General features: G+C 43.9%; 1 long non-coding RNA gene across 8 annotated transcripts in view; it reads left to right on the forward strand.

The window, feature by feature from the left end:
- LOC112668440 (uncharacterized) overlaps positions 1–19,589 on the forward strand; it is a 269,115-nt gene that overhangs the window by 10,247 nt on the left and 239,279 nt on the right. For 2 of the 8 annotated variants that reach the window (XR_003141683.2, XR_003141681.2), the window contains one exon: positions 5,315–5,987. The exons of 5 other annotated variants lie outside the window; for them this stretch is intronic. This is a non-coding gene — a long non-coding RNA (uncharacterized LOC112668440). Of the gene's footprint in view, positions 1–1,648; positions 1,765–5,314; positions 5,988–19,589 lie in introns of those variants that run through there. One more of the 8 variants, XR_007409287.1, reaches the window with a different exon arrangement.

Raw genomic sequence — 19,589 nt, forward strand, 5'->3', positions numbered from 1 at the left:
TTTTTACATTACTTAGATATTTTTAAATTGTAAAAGAAATACAGGTACATGATTATTTCCTTTTCTTTAAAATCTCTTAAAGCCCTAGGCATTTTGATTCCTAAGTGGAGGCTTGTTTTATATACCCCTAATAACTAGGCAGACTGCTTCAGGTCTTACTGCGTGGGTCATTTATAGACATTTTTATTCTAAGTGCTCCAGTGCTCTTTAATGACGATTCAGTGGATGCTGAAAAGTGTCTGTGTGGTGCAGTTAAGGCCTCTCTCACACAGGCTGACAGCAGAGGGGGCAGGCGGGGGTGGGGCTGGGGGAAGGGAAGTGTGGGCATTCTGATGTCACGACAATTCTGAGTTACAGGTTACTTTAAAATGATTGATTTTTATTATTTGCAAGTAGAAATACTATTATAAACAGCTAACAATATTGTCAAGTAGAGGTCTTGCTAGAGTACGCTACAATGAGTTGGTAAAGATCATTTGAAATTAGCACACTAATTATTTCTATGCAAATGAATGTTGTCAGAGCGCTTGGAAACAGGTTGTTCTCTGAACTGGGTTAAACATCCCCTAAGAGCTCATGTTTATACTCTTAATTTACTCAGAAACCTGTTGTTGCTGTTTTTTAAATAGAGGAAAGGTAAAGTATGCCAGCTCATGATTGAATTATCACAAATTTAGCAATAGTTGGAATTGAATTATATTTTTATGTATTTATTTTATTGACAATTACTAGTAGCACAGATTTGCTAAAAGGAGGCCAAATTTACTAGCTAACTTTCTTTACACAGAGGTTATTTCTCTAAATGGAAGATGTTCACCTATGCTGTTTGATGAAAAATTATCTTTATGATAATTTAGGTGACTTCCTGGCTCTTTTATTTTTATTTGTTTATTTTTGAGTAAGGTCTAGGCCCAACGTGGAGCTTGAACTCATGACCCTGAGATCAAGAGTTGCATGTTCTACTGTCTGTGCCAGCCAGGCGCCCTACTTCCTGGCTCTTTTATAAAATGTTCAAAGATTTTATTTATTTATTCATGGGAGACACACACACACAGAGACAGAGACATAGAAGAGGGAGGAGCAGGCTCCCTGCAGGGACCCAATCCCAGGACCCAGGGATCAGGACCTGAGCCAAAGGCACTCAACAGCTGAGCCATCCAGGTGCCCCTCCTGGCTCTTTTAAAAACATCAAGACAGTTGCTCCCAAATAACTATAATTTCATATCTATCAAATATTCTAGCTGGGAAAAGGTTGCTATAAACTATATAGAGATTAACAACTTTGAAAATCCAAGAATAGGGCAGCCCGGGTGGCTCAGCGGTTCAGCGCCGCCTTCTGCCCAGGGCCTGATCCTGGAGACCCAGGATCAAGTCGCACGTCAGGCTCCCCTCATGGAGCCTGCTTCTCCCTCTGCCTGTGTCTCTGCCTCTCTCTGTCTCTCTCTCTTGAATAAATAAATATAATCTTAAAAAAAAAGTTCTTAAAAAAAAAAGAAAATCCAAGAATATAAGAAAATGGACTCAGCCCTAATTGTGGAAGTGGCTTACTTTCATCTTTTTATTCAGCAAAACTTTCATGATCTTGCAAGGCCCTGGGTTAGCTTACGATGATCACTGTTTTTTAATTTTTATTTATTATTTATGATAGTCACACAGAGAGAGAGAGAGGCAGAGACACAGGCAGAGGGAGAAGCAGGCTCCATGCACCGGGAGCCCGACGTGGGATTCGATCCCGGGTCTCCAGGATCGCGCCCTGGGCCAAAGGTAGGCGCCAAACCACTGCGCCACCCAGGGATCCCACGATGATCACTTTTAATTGCATATAGTGATGCCAAGCAATGGTTGAGTGAGCCTTCTAGTAGATATTTTGGAAAAATTAGTATTTCAATCCTTTTGCCTGCCCCACCTCACTCCCTGCCCCTGGTCCTCTTCTATAGGAACTGGTGGATCAAGAAAGTGGGCCTGTGGTGACCTGGGCTTCAAATTCTGAGATGACAGGTATAGGTGGAAGATTCTAGGGCAGGAAGGATGATTGGGATGGAAGTTGGGAAGAAGGGGAAAAGAGGATCTCTGACCAAGCCAAAGCAGAAAGCCACGGAGTGTTAGGACATGAGCAAATCACAGGAGGATATGTCAGAATCGAGGCTAACAGATAAAAGGAACAACAGGGGCGTAGTCCCTAAGTCTAAGCTAGCCAAATCCTGCTTGGGCCACAGTGTCCCTGCAGGATGGTAAGCTTTGATCTGACCTCACAGGGAAGCAGAGCAGCTCAATACTCAGGCTGTTCTATAGAAGCCTTGGAGTTTATGCTTATTGTAACCTCATAGATGTCTCTTTATAACATTAAATTACTCCATACAACTCGCTACTTGGACATTTATTTTCTAGCAGGCCAACTTTAGGAGGTGATGTGTTTGAAAGAGCCCTGCCAGGGAGAGGGTGGGGCAGGGGCCCAAACTCTTGGTTTTTAGCCAGTGCTCTTAGACAAGTCATCTAATCTTTCAGAGCCTCAGTTTCCCTGTGTAAAAAATGAGGGTTGAGATGGTAAAAAACATATGGTTCATCTATCAGTCGCAAGTTCTAAAGCATACATAAGAATTTTGTGGCCTTTGGCATTTGCCATGTTTGACTTGAGGAAAAGACATATACTCTCAGCACTACATTTGAGCTGAACCTGTGGAAAGCCCCAAAGTCAAAGTCAAACTACAAGTAGTCAAATCCTCTCCCTTGCTGGCTCACCAGAGCTGGGGGTGTTGACGACAGTCTATGCTCTGTTGGGCCATTTAAACATTTGGGGAAATGGCAGGGAAGCAAAGTGAATAGAGTTGAACAGTTGTCTCCTCGGCCTCTGCAGATGCAATAGCTTTCCTGCCAGTATTAGACCAGAGGCCCGCTGTGCTCCAGGAACTCTGATGGGGCTGAGAACCCCCTAGTGATGCACACACCACGGGCAAGCTGGAGAACTTTTAGTCCTTTGCCAAAATCACACCTGGCTCATTTGCTGAGGGCTATAGGGAGATGGGCTGCCCTTTCTGAACGGCCCACCCTGTCAGTCCTGCAGGGGTGAGACAAAGGATATGGGGGCTGCCAGTGGATTTTAAAATGTTAATTTAAAAAAATAGTCCTTAATTATAAAAAATAGCCTTAATTATAGCTTACCATAGGCAGGCTACACATTTCGGAGTAGTTTTACAAACACGGGAATAAGCGAATAGTTGGTGAATGCTGGTGAGTTCTTCATTTGCATGCTGTCCCACACCCAAATTGTAATACTGCAACACCACAATTTTCAGACAAATTACCAGTGCAACAAATTAGCACAATTTGTTAATTTCCTCTTTAATCGCACTACAAAGACTGGTATGTCTGTCTTTTGCCTTTTTTGACGTAGAGGCTCATCTTAAAAGCAGAGAGACTTTAACACAGCTAAATCTCTGTCTATAACAAATAAAGCTTGTTTTCATTTTCCTTACCCAGCCGGCTAAGATTTATACATTAATTATTCAACTGATGCATCTTAAACATCCTAGTTAAAATACACACTGCTGGCCAGGGATTGTTCAACCCCCAGCACACTTTTGTTTGCCTGCAAGGGATAAAGACTCAGGACTGTAAATGGGTAAACTCAGTCTTTGCATGTGGCGAGGTCAACAGAACTCATAGTGAACATACAAAGGATAGAGAACTAATTATTATTGAGATTCAGGTAAGTGATTTCTTAGGCATTTTAGCTGTCATGCTGTGGAATAATTGCAAACCCACCAGGAAGGAATTGCAAAACACAACCTACTTATCCTTTCCCCAATGGCTACATAGAATTTTTTTTTCTGTTTTGCAGTTTGTGCCAACCCTCTATTTAATCATTAAAAGGAATGTTATTTTAAGTATTGCTTCCTGAGTAACAGTGTTTGACTGAAATCCTACAGAATGGTGACTTTGCCCAGAGTGTGACTAGAGTGTGCTGGCAAGATTTGAGGCAATCAGAGCTATTAGTAATGGAAGACAGAGCTCTGTGGCAATTTCATTTAAGCTCTGTTCAAGTTAATATTCCATCTGACTCATGTAACCATCACTATCCAGTCCCATCAGTGACAACAAAAAAATTGTTAAACAACATTTCATAGGCATCAAGTGTTTTGTCTTTGATATAATTTTCTAATCATGCCTTATTGGAGCATTTTAATACTATCATTTAAATATCAGTAACAGCCACGGCAGATAGTCTAGGCATCCCACCAAACCCCTGTTACTAGGTTTCCCAGCTTGGCAGCTAGACTCTCCCTGCTTCTAGGTCTTTGCATCTTCTGTTTCTTGTCCAGGAATGCCCTTCCAGTCTTGGTTTAAAGGCTTATTCAAGAGGTCCCCCTTCCTCCCTCTGGTATTCTTGATCCTATACCCATTGGATTCCTTCATGATATTTGCTACCATTTAAAATGATATCTGTATCTTTGTTTCTGTTGTCTCCCCCTGATAAGCTATATGAGGACAGAGACCGTGTCTGTTCTTCATCTATATAGTTCCTTGCCTAGCAGAGGAAGCAGAGGCTCTAAATATTTTAGTGAATAAATGAGGCAATGTGGCAGAGATGCAAGGAGGCGGGATCCCCATGTGCTGAAAACTTCCAGATTAATATCATGATTGTATTGGATCCTGCCTGGGCCTATGGGATTTGAGACCAGTATGCCCACCTGTGGGCTAGACGTTTCCACCTGATGGTCCACAGGCACTCCGGAGTCAACATTCCAACCTTGAATTCATCAGCCTGCCTCTCAAATCTCTGTTTCCTTCCCAGTCATTGCTTGAATAATGGCACTGTCTTGTCTGTCATCACCCAGTCAAGACACTTTGCCTTCATTTTCCCCTTTCTCCTCCTCAACTCCAGCACCCGGCCCTGTCAGTGTGTCTTCTGGAATGCCGCTTAGATCTGTCATCTCCTTTCCACCTCCACTGACATGACTTTGGTTCAGGTCCTCATCATCTCTGGTGTAGGCCAGTGCAAATGCTTTCTGACAGTCTCTCTGCCTCCTCAGCTGTACACACTAAAGACCACCTCCCTCTCCACCAAAAGTCAAGCATTATTCTCTATCTAGATGTCAATGAAGACTGGCAATGCACAGAAGTAGCTGGAACCTTACTGAGTAAGAGATATTCAAAGATTGCAGACATACGATTTCTTCAAGATTAATTTCCTCTTTGTTTTTCTGCTACGTGTCCAACGGAATAAACCATTAAAATGCTTTGAGTTTCTGAACGAAAGCACAGAACTGTGCCAGCAGAACAACATAAAGGTTTCCTTTCTTTATTTTTCCTCTAGCATCTATCTGTGATGGATGATACAACCATGAATCTTCACTTAAATGTGGAATCCTGAAATATCATAAAATCTCGGAGCATCAAAGCTGGACAGAGGCCATCTGGATCTTTTGTCTGAGGCCCAGAAAAGGCAAGGACCTTCTCTAGGGTCACACAGTGAGTTAGCTGCAGAATTAGGACTCAGACTCCATTTTCTGTATTCTCAAGCAATCGTGAGGCTTCACTTGCATGTATCATTTCAACATCTGTGACCCACTCCTCAGACTGCTGTGCCATGACTTCCTTCCTTCACGTGACCTTTTTTTTTTTTTTTTGGCTTCTCTTGTATCTAAATGCTGAACCAGGAACATTAGGAAGAAAATCTGACCTCTGTAAGTGGTGTGTGGTTCATTGGTGATTTCCAAAAGGGGCACTTTGGAGCACTAGAGGTTTCTTGGAGCTGCCCTGGCCCCTGTGTATATCAGTCAGTGGGTCCCAAGGAAACAGGGCTCTGCACAGCCAACCCCCATTTCATACTCCATAGGAAGTTTGGTTTTCATTTGCTTTATATGAGCCCACATTACCACTAGACTTAAATGAGTTCATGTTGAAAAAGTTTGGAAAACTACCTCAGGAATGCACTTGGTAGTTTGTGCCCCCAGTTGAATCTTCCAATTAAACAATATTTCCATGGGTTTGTGTCTATTTTTATTTTTACCCTTCTCTTTACCATGATAAAAGACAAAACAAAAACAAAACAAAAACTCCTCCAGGTTTGCTCATGTGGGTGTGGTAACTTGGATGTTGATTGTCCCAAACTAGGGAGTGGACCAGTGCCTGAGGCTGGGGCTTTATGGCCTCTCAGTTATATGTGGATGGGTCAGGTCTGCCTGCCTAGTGGCCTGCCTTCCCTCTCAGGCCAGGGAGTATGTGGGACTACTTGGTAGACGGTATGTTGTCATTAAGAATCTAGTATCTCTGGAAGCCCAGGTGGCTCAGCGGTCTAGGGCCGCCTTCAGCCCAGGGCATGATCCTGGAAACCTGGGATAGAGTCCCACATCGGGCTTCGTTGGGCTTCCTGCATGGAGCCTGCTTTTCCCTCTGCCTTTGTCTCTGCCTCTCTCTCTCTCTCTCTCTCTCTCTCTCTCTCTCTCTCTCTCTGTGTGTGTGTGTGTGTGTCTCTCATAAATAAATAAAATCTTTTTTAAAAAAGAATCTAGTATCTCTTCTCCAGCTTGCTTGAATTCTGTATCTTAGTCTTTGATAGTGACCAGTGCTGAGCAAGGTGGAATGTACCTGAATGTATTACCAGGTTGAAGGGCAGCAGCTGTCCCATGGCCACCCAACCCTTTAGGCTTAGGGTTGTGCCCATCCTTAAGAAGACATAGCTAGGGAAGAGGATGGCACCGACCATGAATACAGGCTTGGACGTATGGATAGGGAGTTCAAGGTATTGCATATTACGAGAGTTTACTATAGAAGAGGGAAGCATAGAGTTTGAATAGGCAAGTCCCTTGGCCCCATAGACTCCTTGCTCTATGGGGAGTGGTGTGGCTAGAGCAGGGCCAGAGGAAGGCCCTTGAAAGTGTGACACCTAGGGCAGGGTCCTGGTTACCCCAGTCTAACAGTAAAACTGTTAGAACAGATGTTCTAAATGTCCATGTGGGGGTGGGGGTGATTCACGGCTCTTAGAGGTAATAGGTGGCTGTCAGTTCCTTGGTGGCTCTTTGGGGTATGGGGAAATAGTAGCAATGGGGCCATTACTGCTTTAAAAGGGAATAAAAGGGAACTATTTTAAGCAAACTCTTTAGTAGCAAGGGACACATTCATTGACTTACTTATGGAAGGTCCACAGTGAGGGTACTTTCTGTAGTGCCTAATGACAATTCAATGAGACCAGCTGGCAGCCTGCAGCAGGAAGTGGTTGGATGTGGATATGAAGGGCTTTGAACACAGCTGCCTCCAAATCTAAGATATAGACTGTTTTCCTCGCTGAATTGAGAGCAGTGGGTGGTATGGTTGAGGTAAGGAGGCTGGTGTTGGAGTGAAATGCATCCGCTCCACTGGATGGTGCCTGGTTGTGAGACAGAATCAGGCCTGCAGTGAAGTCCAGTGGAACACACATCTCAGTTTCTTCATCTGTAAAATGGACCTAACAGTCCTTGCGCCACCTACCTTGCAGAGGCGTTGGGTGGCTCTGGTTGGAGAGTGAACATAAAAGTGCTTTGTAACCCTCAGGCAGGGCATATGGGAAAAAAAAAAGGTAATCATCCTGCCATTTGCTGCCTTTCCAGTGGGAGTGTGCCTTCAGCTGCACACGAGTTTTAGATTTAGGTTGTCCACCGTCTAGCAACACACGAGGCTCCATGCAAAGCCATCTCTGCCCCTCTGCCTGGCACCTTCCAGCCCCTTCCAAGCTGATACACTGCTGCAATTCTCATTTTTTTGACTTCCACAGTGGGGGAGGGGGATTTTATATTGGCAAACATTTCTGAGGAGACAAATAATTGCCTCTGGAAAGAGAATACTTTTCTCTTCCAAAAATTCACATTTGCTGGTTTAAATTGATGTGACTTTAGTTTTTTGGCTAGCGCTCTGCAGTATTCCACTGAGCAATAATTATTCCTTTGGTGTTGCAGGAGTTTGCTGAGAGAAGGGAACTAAATCTAAAAGAGTGAATCCATCTGGTACATATGTTGACGATTTCTCTGAGGCCACTGACACTGAAATGTTAATGCTAGATTTTTCATCTATTGGTCACATTTAGATATTGATATAATGTGAACTAATGCTCCAGGTCATTGAATCAGGCTGAATTCCATTCCCTCATGCGGTACTGGGTACCCCACAGCACGGACTGATGAGCATCTTGGCAGAGCACAGTGGTAAGCCAGACCCTGCATTCCAGTCCTGCCACCAGGTCGTCAGATCGTGGTTGCCCCAGAAGACTTGGTGACTCCCAGTGCTTGAAGCATTAAGAACTAAGGGTAGGCAGGGTAGAAACCACCCTCCCAATGGGTAGATGACATCTGGAATTAATCTGATACCTCAAGTATTAAGTGCCCCTGGGAAGAGCCCCTGAATCCCATGGGGGCTTGTTATCCTGTAGCCTTCCTCTTGACATTCTAGATGTTTGGGTGAAGCTAGGGTATGCTCCAGGAACCCAGTGAAGGCATCCAGCTTAGGCTTGGCTGGGCCTTTCCTGGGGGTGCTGGGCTCTGGCTGGCTGGCTACCAACTAGGGTCTAATCCAAATAAAACCTCATGGAAACATGGTGCCATCACCCGCTTAATGATTGGTGTTGCCACTGCTGCAGGGTCTCTCCTAATCAGATTGTGTTCTGAAATAGCTAGCTTTGGTTTGTCCTTTTTTTTTTTTTTTTTTAGATCACTGTAACTTGGCCAGGAGGCCCTATTGGGGATGACTCTGTGGTCCTCGATGTTCGGAGTCTGTTTGATCCATGCTCATTCTCCTTCTCCTGCTCTCCTGGGATTTAAGTCTTTGGAGTCCTAGCTATCACTATACAAGTTCTACTGTAAAAATGTGGGAAATAGTCTGCTTTCTCCCATAGTCCAGTGACACCTCTGTGGAAAGCTGTGCAGACATCTTGTATTTCACTTGGGTTTTAACCCACCTGCAGTTCCTGCTTCCTCTCTTGAGGAAGCGTTAGCCAAAGAGGCCACCCAGGATTTGCCAGCCTCCTATGAAATAAGATGCTATGTGGTAACAAACAGCTAACTGTCCAGATTTATTAGCAAAATCTGGCTGTTCTAGCTTTTTTGCAGTTTTCTCTTTCCTCTGAGGTCCAGTGTGGAATAGACTCTCCAGAGTAAATTGTCACTGGGAGAAATTCAGAGCTGCTGTGTGTCATTGGCACATGGCTGAGGAGAAGGCGACTGAAGGGTTACCACCATTTTCCCCAAGAGCTGTTAGGGCAGATTATTGATTGTTTTCTAAATACCTTCTGCCTTCAGCACAGGATACTGTGATTATTAAAGAGGCACCATCATGTGTCTTTTTAAAATAGTTGTCTCTGTTTTGTTTTGCTAATATCCACTGTGCCCTGGTCCCTCTTTAGGACCCAAAGGTGATGTTTCTTTCTTTACCCACAGAATTTGTCCTTGCCCTTCTGGCAAATGGACTTGAATTGCTCCTGCTTCTGGCAGCTGGCAGCTGGGTTTACTTCAAGGTCCTTAGGAAAGCCAGACAAGTGCCATTACACAAATCACTGTTGACTGCTGTCAGCCTGCTGGCCCTCTCTCCCACACTTCTTTCTCTACCCCTGCCTCCCAGTCCTTTCTGTATAGGCTTGGAGGTGTCATTCTTCTTCTAGGACAACAGACTTGTGGGTAAAAATTATGTCTAAGGGTACATATCAGGAGACCGATGACGGCTAGAGTAGAATGGCATTCAATCTATGCAGGAAATAGCACTCTGTCATTTGTATATTATCCACAGCATATCTAATTTAAACGTTCCTACTGAAGTCTGCAGTGCTTAAGCCCTCCAACCCATCAATGGGGCTTTGGAGGAACTGTTGTGGCATTTCATCCCTGTGGGTGTAATCAGTGTTTGTGCTTGGTCTTTTACTTCACCCCCAGGCCACCCTTCGGTGCTGTCCTGGACCCCCTGGACTCCTGGCCACCCTTTTGTGTTGAGGGGGGTGGAGAGTATACTTTGTTTCCTCTTATTTGGCATTTGTTTCAACTCAATGAGCATCACAGATCCATTCATTAAGAACCATGGCTGTGTTCTCTTGCCACATTTCCGATTTCTAAATGCCCAGGTGAGAAACAAATACTATCTAGAGTAGACATTTGCTCCTGCTCACTACACATAGAGGGCCCAGAAACATACATTGTACCTTTGTTCTAGAGTTGCAAGACTTCTGGGAGCTCCTCATGCCTTCTAGCCACACTGATATAGTATTTTGAGAAGGAAGGTTTTTCTTTTTTTCTTTCTTCTTTTTTTAAAAAGGAGGGGGGATCTGGGGGTACCCCTGTTTGTTTATACTATTTAGCTCCTACATGGGGTATACAAGCCTTGATGTTGACCATTTTTGAAGCATCGTGTGTACTAGTATGCTTCAGTTGGTACATTTGTCACTTTAAGAAATGGGCAAATTGGAGCACTTGGGTGGCTCAGTGGTTGAGCATCTGCCTTCGGCTCATGATCCTGTATTCCTTAAGTCATGATCCTGAGATTGAATCCTGCATCAGGCTGCCTGGACAGAGTGTGCTTCTCCCTCTGCCTATGTCTCTGCGTCTCACTGCATGTCTCTCACAAGTATGGAACTGGAGGGTATTTTGCTGAGTGAAGTAAGTCAGTCGGAGAAGGACAAACATTATATGTTCTCATTCATTTGGGGAATATAAATAATAGTGAAAGGGAATATAAGGGAAGGGAGAAGAAATGTGTGGGAAATATCAGAAAGGGAGACAGAACGTAAAGACTGCTAACTCTGGGAAACGAACTAGGGGTGGTAGAAGGGGAGAAGGGTGGGGGGTGGGAGTGAATGGGTGACGGGTACTGGGGGTTATTCTGTATGTTGGTAAATTGAACACCAATAAAAAATAAATTAAAAAAATCTTAAAAAAAAGAACTCAGTAAATGGTTCAGGGTACCTGTTAAGATTTCTTTGGCATGTATTCACTGAGTACCTTTTGTTGCCTAAGACCTTTGGCAAGTGCTGGGAATGCACAGATGAGATAGGCACAGTCCCTGCTCTCGGATTGTTTCACAGTCTGGGAAGAGAAGAAGACACATCAGTAAATAACCATAACACTAAGAGCTGCTATAAAATTCCAGGTCAGGGCACTGGCATGAGCAGAGGTCAAGGGCAGGGTACACAGTTTGATTGGGGAATCACAAGCAATGTAGTGGAGTGGAGTGTGGCATGCATATTGGCAGGAAGCTACTGGAGAAAAGATTGGAAGGTAGGTGTGGGTCAGATTTTTAAGAGTGGAGATTTGTAGCTTTCTGAAGATGATTTGGGTGTCCCTTGAATTCAAGATGGTTGATCAGTGGTAACAATTCTGTCGACATTCCTAGAACTTTTGTTTAGGGTAGCAGGAGATGAAAGACAAAGTGTTTTTTTAAGATTTTATTTATTCATAAGAGGCACACAGAGAGAGAGAGGCAGAAACATAGGCAGAGGGAGAAGCAGGCTCCACGCAGGGAGCCCGATGCAGGACTCGATCCCGGGTCTCCAGGATCACACCCTGGGCTGAAGACAGCACTAAACCGCTGAGCCACTGGGGCTGCCTGGAAGACAAAGTTTTATTTTATTTTTATTTTTTAAAAGATTTTATTTATTTATTTATTCATGAGAATACACAGAGAGGAGAGAGAGAGAGAGAGGCAGAGACACAGGCAGAGGGAGAAGCAGGCTCCATGCAGGGAGCCTGACATGGGATTTGATCCCGGGTCTCCAGGATCAGGCCCTGGGCTGTAGGCAGTGCTAAACTGCTGAGCCACCAGGGCTGCCCAAGACAAAGTTTTATTTTGTTTTGTTTTGTTTTTTTTCAAGACAAAGTTTTAAAAGTGAAAGTCCTAGGGACCTTGTGAGTCAAAGGTTAGAGCACTCTGTATGGCTTGGAGCTAGAGCCCTGAGTAGTCTGAAATGTATGTGATACATCTTTGGCTTAGGGAAAGGAGAGAAGATTTGGTCTGGAGAAAAGATTCAGAAGGAAGGATAGCAAAGCTGGATAGTTTTGCACCTACTCCCCCATCAGAAATTTATAGTTTGATTTCATTACTCCCTTTGAAATATTGTCATGTCCCGGAACATACAGAGGTCTGGATTTAAAAGTAAGTGTGAACGCCTCACATCCAATTCAGATGTAAAGGAGCAGTTAGGCTCATGTATGTGATTCTGCTTCACAAGCAGTCAGGATTAAATGAGTGGGCTTGCAAGAGCGGCCAGAGATGGAGCTGTTTGAGAATGCATTGGGCATGATGGTCCAGACTGTTGCTCACGGTACACCCTGAGCCAGGGATATGTAGCATTATCCTCTGGGCTAAAGCCATAAGCACTGTTCTTATTGGTAACACACCATCTTCCAAATGGTTGCCACACTAGAACAGGGAGCCTGGGCTGGATCAATGTGGTGGCACACATGGACATGCGGCGTTCGCTGGAGGTCCTCTCTCCCGGTACTCTTCTTTTTTAAAAAAATTTATTTATGATAGTCACACACACACACAGAGAGAGAGAGAGAGAGAGAGAGGCAGAGACACAGGTAGAGGGAGAAGCAGGCTCCATGCACCGGGAGCCCGATGTGGGATTCGATCCCGGGTCTCCAGGATCGCGCCCCAGGCCAAAGGCAAGCGCCAAACCGCTGCACCACCCAGGGATCCCTTCCGGTACTCTTCTGGTTGATGATGTGGCTGGCCATGATTCATGTGGCTTCATCTCTGTCTTTGCTGTGAGTTGGATGGACCCTTCCTGGGCTGCTCTCTCTTGATAATTATCAAGGTGGAGGGTATTGCTCATTTAAAGAAGCACAGCACAGAGTCCTCCATACATAAGCAGAGAAGCTCTCAAAGGAAGAAAAATCTCTGGAAGGAGGTGCCAAGGTCTATTTGGACGGGTATCCTATTGTCACCGAGCTGCCCCCGAGGAGCCTCTTTCTACTTGGCCCTCAGAGAAATGAACCCTTTTTGGAATTTAGCATGATGGTTTTAGAATACCATTTCTCAGTCCTTCTAACAGACCAATTCTGAGTATTCCTGATCACTAAGTATAAAAACTCTTCAAAAACACCCCCAAAACCCAAAAACAACCAAGAACCCCAACTCTTCATTCATCTATTTCTTTTGCTTTATCATTGGTGCTTTTGAAATTACGATTCTGGAGGTGAAAGTCCTACAAAATGATTAGAGTTAGGGTTTAATCTAGAGGAACCTGATTGAAGGGTCATGTGGTAATTGAGTTTCTCTATTAAAAACAATGTTTTTTTCACTAGGAGTCCTGAGTACTGCGAGGAAATTTCAGATTACAGCCTTGCCCTATATCTTGTTCCTTATACTGGATCCCCACTAGAATGAATATATATATATATATATATATATATATATATATATATATATACACACACACACATGTGTATAATGTATGTATATATGTAAATATATATGTATATAATGGTTTAAAGTAAGTTTTATCAATGTGGTAGTACAAATAATTTTTAAAAATCAGGCTTATTTCAACAGAGAACAAAAACAGGCCAGCATTGCTCCCTCTCAAGCCTGTTCCTCTGGAGCAACCACTTAAAAAAATATTTTATTTATTCATGAGAGACACAGAAAAAGAGAGAGGCCGAGATATAGGCAGATGGAGAAGCAGGCTCTCCACAGGAAACCTGATGTGGGACTCGATCCCAGGACCCTGAGCCAAAGGTTCAACCGCTGAGCCACCCAGGTACACTGGAGCAACCACTTTTTAACTGTTTTAGCTAATGCTTTTGGTATTTACCTTCGTATTTTTTATTATATATGTTCATATTGCTGTTACTTGGTTCATTATTTTAGGTATCGTCTGTTGACCTCTTGTGATGGTAGATGAGAATCTGGCTGTCTTATCAGTCAGGCTTGGCTGACACTCCTGATTTCCAGTGACTTCACACAACAAATGTTTATTTTTGCTCATGCTACATGTTCAGCCTAAGTGGGCAAGGAGCCTCTGGCTCCTTTCGGTCCTTCAAGCCGGTTGAGGCTCCATCACAACACCCGATTCTAAGATCTCTGCCAAATGGGGAGATGATAGGGGGATTGCATCTTGGCTCTCAAAGCTTCTGCCCAATTATGGCATTGGTCAGTTTCCCTCATGTTTTACTGATCAAAACAAATCATGTGGCCACACTTGATCTGAAAGGAGGCCAGGAAGTGCAATCCTACCATGGGCGTGCCAGGAGATGCCCTGGAGTATTTATGAATAGCCCTAATGACTGCCACGTAGCCCATCCATGTTCCCATGTCCCTTATTGCCCTCATATAAGTAAATCACATATTTTTTATAGAAGGAACTTCTGTGTTTTGATCATTATAGGTTGGTCAATATCATCCAGTGGCAAGACAATATGTTACATTTATGTGTCATTTTAAAATAGTATTTTATTTCCCCAGGGTCAACAATTGCCTAATTTTTTCTTTGCCTACTATTTGCATTGATTCCTTATTTTCTCCACAACATTCATCAGATTTGTCAAATAGACCTCTGTGTTGTTTTCTAAATATGAAAAACTATCAGATAATGTATACATTTGGGGTTTTTTCCTACAATCTTCCAACCTCCTGCTCCACTTTGGGAGAGTTGCTCTCCAGGCTTGCTGAACAGGTATCACCCTGGGGACTCCTGTTGCCAGTTTCCTGTGTCAGAGTCCTAGTTTTCTGGGGGTTCATGTCTCCCTCTTTTTTGGTTTACTCACTTGTTTTGTTGGAGCACATGCTTTAATAGATTCCTAAGTAAAGGCTTATGTGAAGTGTACTAGTCAGCTGTTTTAGTAAGTTATGCTGTGGTTGTAAATATTCTAAAATCTCACTGGCTTATACAGCAAGATTTCTTTCTTACTCATGTCCTGTTTCCTTCAGGCATCAGCTACAGCTCTAGCTAGGTCTTTTTCATTCTGAGACCCAGGCTGAACAAGAAGCCCCTTTTTAGGAAAAGCAGTTCTATGGCAGAGGAAAAAGAGCCCCGACAGAACCAGTGGTGACTCTTAAGGCTTCTGCTTAGAAGTGGCATGCATCACTTTTGTTCACCTTTCATTGGCTGGAGCAAATCTTATGTCCAAGCCTGATACTAGTGAGCATGAAGCGTAAGGCAAAATTGTACAATTCATGATAGGAAGTAGTGTGACCACACATTCAATTATAGCTTAGTCCCCCCAGCCACCCCAGAATTTTGAAGGCATTGCTCTATCATCTCCTAGTTTTCAGTGTTACTGGACAGTCTGATGCTGATCTGACTCCTATTCTTCTGTATGAGACTTTTCTTCCTTTACTCTGGAAGCTTTTATGATTTTTCTTTAATCCCAACTATTTGGGATCTTGATGATGTGAGTTGTGTAGATCTTTGTGTGTTCCTTTTACTGGTCCTTCCTTGGGTCTTTTCTTTTTTAAAATTTTTTTCCCTTGGTTCTTTTCAATGTGGAAATTTATATCCTTAATTTCTGGGGATTTTTTTTTTTTATTACTATAGTCATTTCCCCCCCCCTGTCTTTTCTTTCTGGTTTCAGTTACTTGGACATTAAGCCAACTGAAACTTTTCTTTTCCTTTATTTTTAAAGATTTTATTTATTTATTCATAAGAGACAGAGAGAGAGAGGCAGAGACATAGGCAGAGGGAGAGGCAGGCTCCCTGTGGGGAGCCCAATGCGGGACTTGATCCTGGGATCCCAGGATCATGATCTAAGCCAAAGACAGACACTCAACCACTGAGCCACCCAGGTGTCCCTGTTCCTCTATTTTTCTTATCTTTTTTCTCTCTTGGTCTTTCTGTTCTACTTTTGGGAAGACAGGTATTTTAATCTTCCTCCTCCCCCCCTTTCACATTTTGATGATCATATTTCCAATGGCCATCAATTTCCTTGTTTTCCGTCTCTCTCTTTTTCATAGTGTGCTGTTCATGCTTATGGATGCAATTTTTTCTCTTATCTCTGAAGAATGTGTGTGTGTGTGTGTGTGTGTGTGCATGTGCTACATATTATAAAATGTATGTGAGGTTTCCTTCTATTCTTGCATCATTTGTGTTTTCTCTGGGTTCCCTTCTCCAATTTATTTGAAGCCTCTCTCATGTTAGAGGCTGTCCTCAAATGTCTTGTGATACTTAGCAGTCTGTTCGTATTTAGGAGTGGAGCCTTCAAAAAAAAAAAAAAGGAGTGGAGCCTTCAAAAGCTGCTTGCAAGTGTTTGGATGGAAAGGCAGAGCTTGTCAACTGGTGGGCTTCACTGCAGAGTGATTAGCAGGAGCTGACTTTTTGTTGGAGGACATCCAAATGCCAGTATATAGAGGAATTTCCGCTGGTGACCTTCACCTGTGGAATCCTTTAGCATGCTGGCAGGTATTTGGAGATTGGAGGTAGGCTGGCTGGGTTTCTGCCATTCCATTTATTCTTGCCATTCACTTGATCCCTCTATTTTAGTGTTAGGTGCCTCACACCACTCTCTACTATACCTTATGTTCCTAGTGCCCTGGGTAAGTCTGATCCAGTGTTTTCAGAGAATATATCTCTTGTTCCCTGAGGACAAAAGGAATAGAAGGAATAGTCACTTGGCGGGCTGCATGGGACGAAGGAAATATGGGAGCCCACTCTTCCATGTACAGACTTCCAATGCCCATTTTCCTGTATCTTACCCTAATTTTTGTGGTACCTGGTATTTCTAAGTCCTAAGCTTTCCCAGGGGGCTAATTGGTTCACTTCTGATTGGCATCTTCTTCTGCAGGCGCTTATGTTAAAGTTGTCGCTGCTTTTCCAAATTGATATACATGCTTTTATATTTATTTTCCATTTTCAAAAAATCTATGGATGGTTCTCATCCACTAAGGTCTCCTTTCCTCTTAGTTTCTGTAAGCCTTTGCCTCTTCCTCTCCTGTCTCTTCTCTCATTGTTTTTATTTGTTTTGTTTTAATTCCTTTATTGTTGTTTTAATGGGGCTACCCGAGAGGGAGGGAGGGAGAAAGAGAGAGAATGAGTATCACATGTGGTCAACCTACCATATTTAACCAGAAGTCAAGCTGTGGAAGAATTTTAAAATGTGGTTTTCTTTACCTCATGCTGAACTAAACATGGCCTTAAAATATACCCTTGATCTCCTAAATGAAAATAGCATTATATTTGGGTAGGTGACATGTTCTCACTACTGAATTTTAAAGACAAAATGTGGATGTTGATGGAAATTAAAACGTCTCACACTGAGCATGGTGAATGAATGAATGAATGAACGAATCGTTGAAAAAAAAAGAAAAGGGAAGATACTGTACTGGATAGTCTCGGTTTAATACTTCAGATCCCCTCTTTACCCTTCCTTACCCTGCTCCAGGCCCCTGGAGACTGGATTCGATGAACTGCATCACCCAGGCCCCCTTATCCTCTGGCTCATGGTGGGTTTGGCCAGTGGGGGAGGGAGGAAGGTCAGAGAATGGGGAAGCAAGGATGTCTGGGCATTTACTTGTCAAGCTCCCTGTCTGCCAGGTCATGTTTGGCAGTGATTATGTTCCTCTACCTGTGTCACACCTTCTGTCCCATTCTGACAGTCTCAGCTTTTACCAGGTCCTCCTTTCCTTCCCACTTCGGGCCTAAGGAAGGTATAACAGCTGCTTGCTGCTGGTACGGGCCTGCAGCACAGTCTCTCACTGGTGATCTTTGCTCTGCCCACACCTTCAGTTACATCTTTTTTAAAAAAAATTTTATTTACTTATTTGAGAGGGAGAGACAAAGATAGGGAGAGAGAGCAGGAGCAGGGGGGAGAAGGAGAAGCAGGCTCCCTGCTGAGTGGAGAGGCTGATATGGGGCTTGATGCCCCCTGGGATCATGACCTGAGCCGAAGGCAGATACTTAACCCACTGAGCCACCCAGGCGCCCCCAGTTACATTTTTTGAACGTGCTCTCTGTTTCCTACCGGGGCCCTGGACAATACAGATGCTCCAGTAGAGCCATCTCATCACCATCTATGTGCTTTTGGACAAAGTACTCCATTTGATGGGCCACACTCTTCTGGATCTGAAAAGTGCTGAGGTGGGAAAGCATAGTCTGGTCTCTGGTCTGAGAGCCTCTTCTGGTTCTGGCATTTGCACTTCTGTATGACGCAGCAGTGGCCAGCAGCCAGCTCTAGCTCCACTTCTTTCCTTCCGGCTCTGTGGGCTGCTGTGGATAATCCTGAGTGGTGGATGATCACAAAAGAATCGCTTTCTTCTTTTGGGAGGCAGTTTGCTACAGTGAAAGAATATAGACTTCAGAGTCAGACTTGGGTTCAAATTCAGGCTCCGTCCCTTTCATCCTAAGTTGCCTTGAGTACATTGCTAATCCTGTCTCAATGTCAGCTTCATCTTAAGATGAGGGGAGGTGACAGACATTTTTGGTTACCTATCCAGTCGCCTTTTCCTTATTTGTTAAAGGGGCGCTAATTCCCATCAGGTGTGGAGCTGAGCTTTTAGTTGGGTAGTTTGATACTTGCAGCTTGTGGTAGATATCGCTGGTGTTTGCTAATGTCTGCTCCTGTCCTTCTGAGAACATTGAAAGGCTGACTCCCACATCCCCTTGCAGTTAGGTGGGGCTGTGCGATGCAGTCTGGCTGATGAGCTGTGAGTCAAGATGACCCGTGTCACTTAGCAGCTGAAGCCTAGAAGAGCCAGTAGTGCAGTCTCATGTCTCTCTTGTTCCTGCTGGCACTAGTGGTAATCTTCACAACAGAGCCACCATCAGCCAGGGTCCCTCAGTGACTGGGAGGAGCTGAGATGCTCCTCATCTTGCCATAGACATGGAGCAAGAGTGAGAAGTAAACCATTGTTCGAGTTAACCCAGTGGCTATCTGAGGTTAATTTGTCCATTACTGTACAGCCGAAAGCATCCCTGGGTTTGATTCTTAGCTCTCTTTAAAAAAAAAAAAAAGATTGTATTTATTTATTCATGGAAGACAGAGAGAGAGCGAGAGAGAGAGGCAGAGACACAGGCAGAGGGAGAAGCAGGCTCCCCATGGGGAGCCCAATGCGGGACTCGATCCCAGGACCCCAGGATCACGACCTGAGCCAAAGGCAGATGCTCAACCCCTGAGCCACCCAGACACCTGATTCCTGACTCTCTTATGTATAATCTACATGACTTTGGTCAAGTTACTTATCCTTTCTGTGCCTTGGTTTCCTCATCCGTAGCACAAGGTCAAAATTCTCCTTCCTCACGGAACCTGTGAGGATGGAAGAGGTTAATATGCATGAAGCACCTAGAACAGGGCCTGGCAGGGGTTGTGCAGCATTTGCTGCTGGAGAACGTGTATTTTGGAGTGTCGTGCACAGTATGTGGCTCTCACCAATAACTGTCGCTGGTACGTCTGTTGCTGTTGTGAGCATTAGAATACCCCACGTAAGGTCCCGGCACATAGTGGCCATTTAATACCAGGTCCCTAGTATTTGGCAACTGTGCTTTTGTACTTAAGGAGCCTTGACAGAGGCCCCTCGTCTGTTGCTTCTCTTAGAATGATATAAACACTGCTCTGTAAGACCTCCTTTACAGCGCAGTAGGTAGTTGAATGTGTGGATTTCAAAGGATGTTTCTGAATACAAAGTAAAAGACACTGAAATGGCTG

The sequence above is a fragment of the Canis lupus genome, chromosome X, assembly GCF_003254725.2.
Source record: "Canis lupus dingo isolate Sandy chromosome X, ASM325472v2, whole genome shotgun sequence".
NCBI lineage: Eukaryota > Metazoa > Chordata > Mammalia > Carnivora > Canidae > Canis > Canis lupus.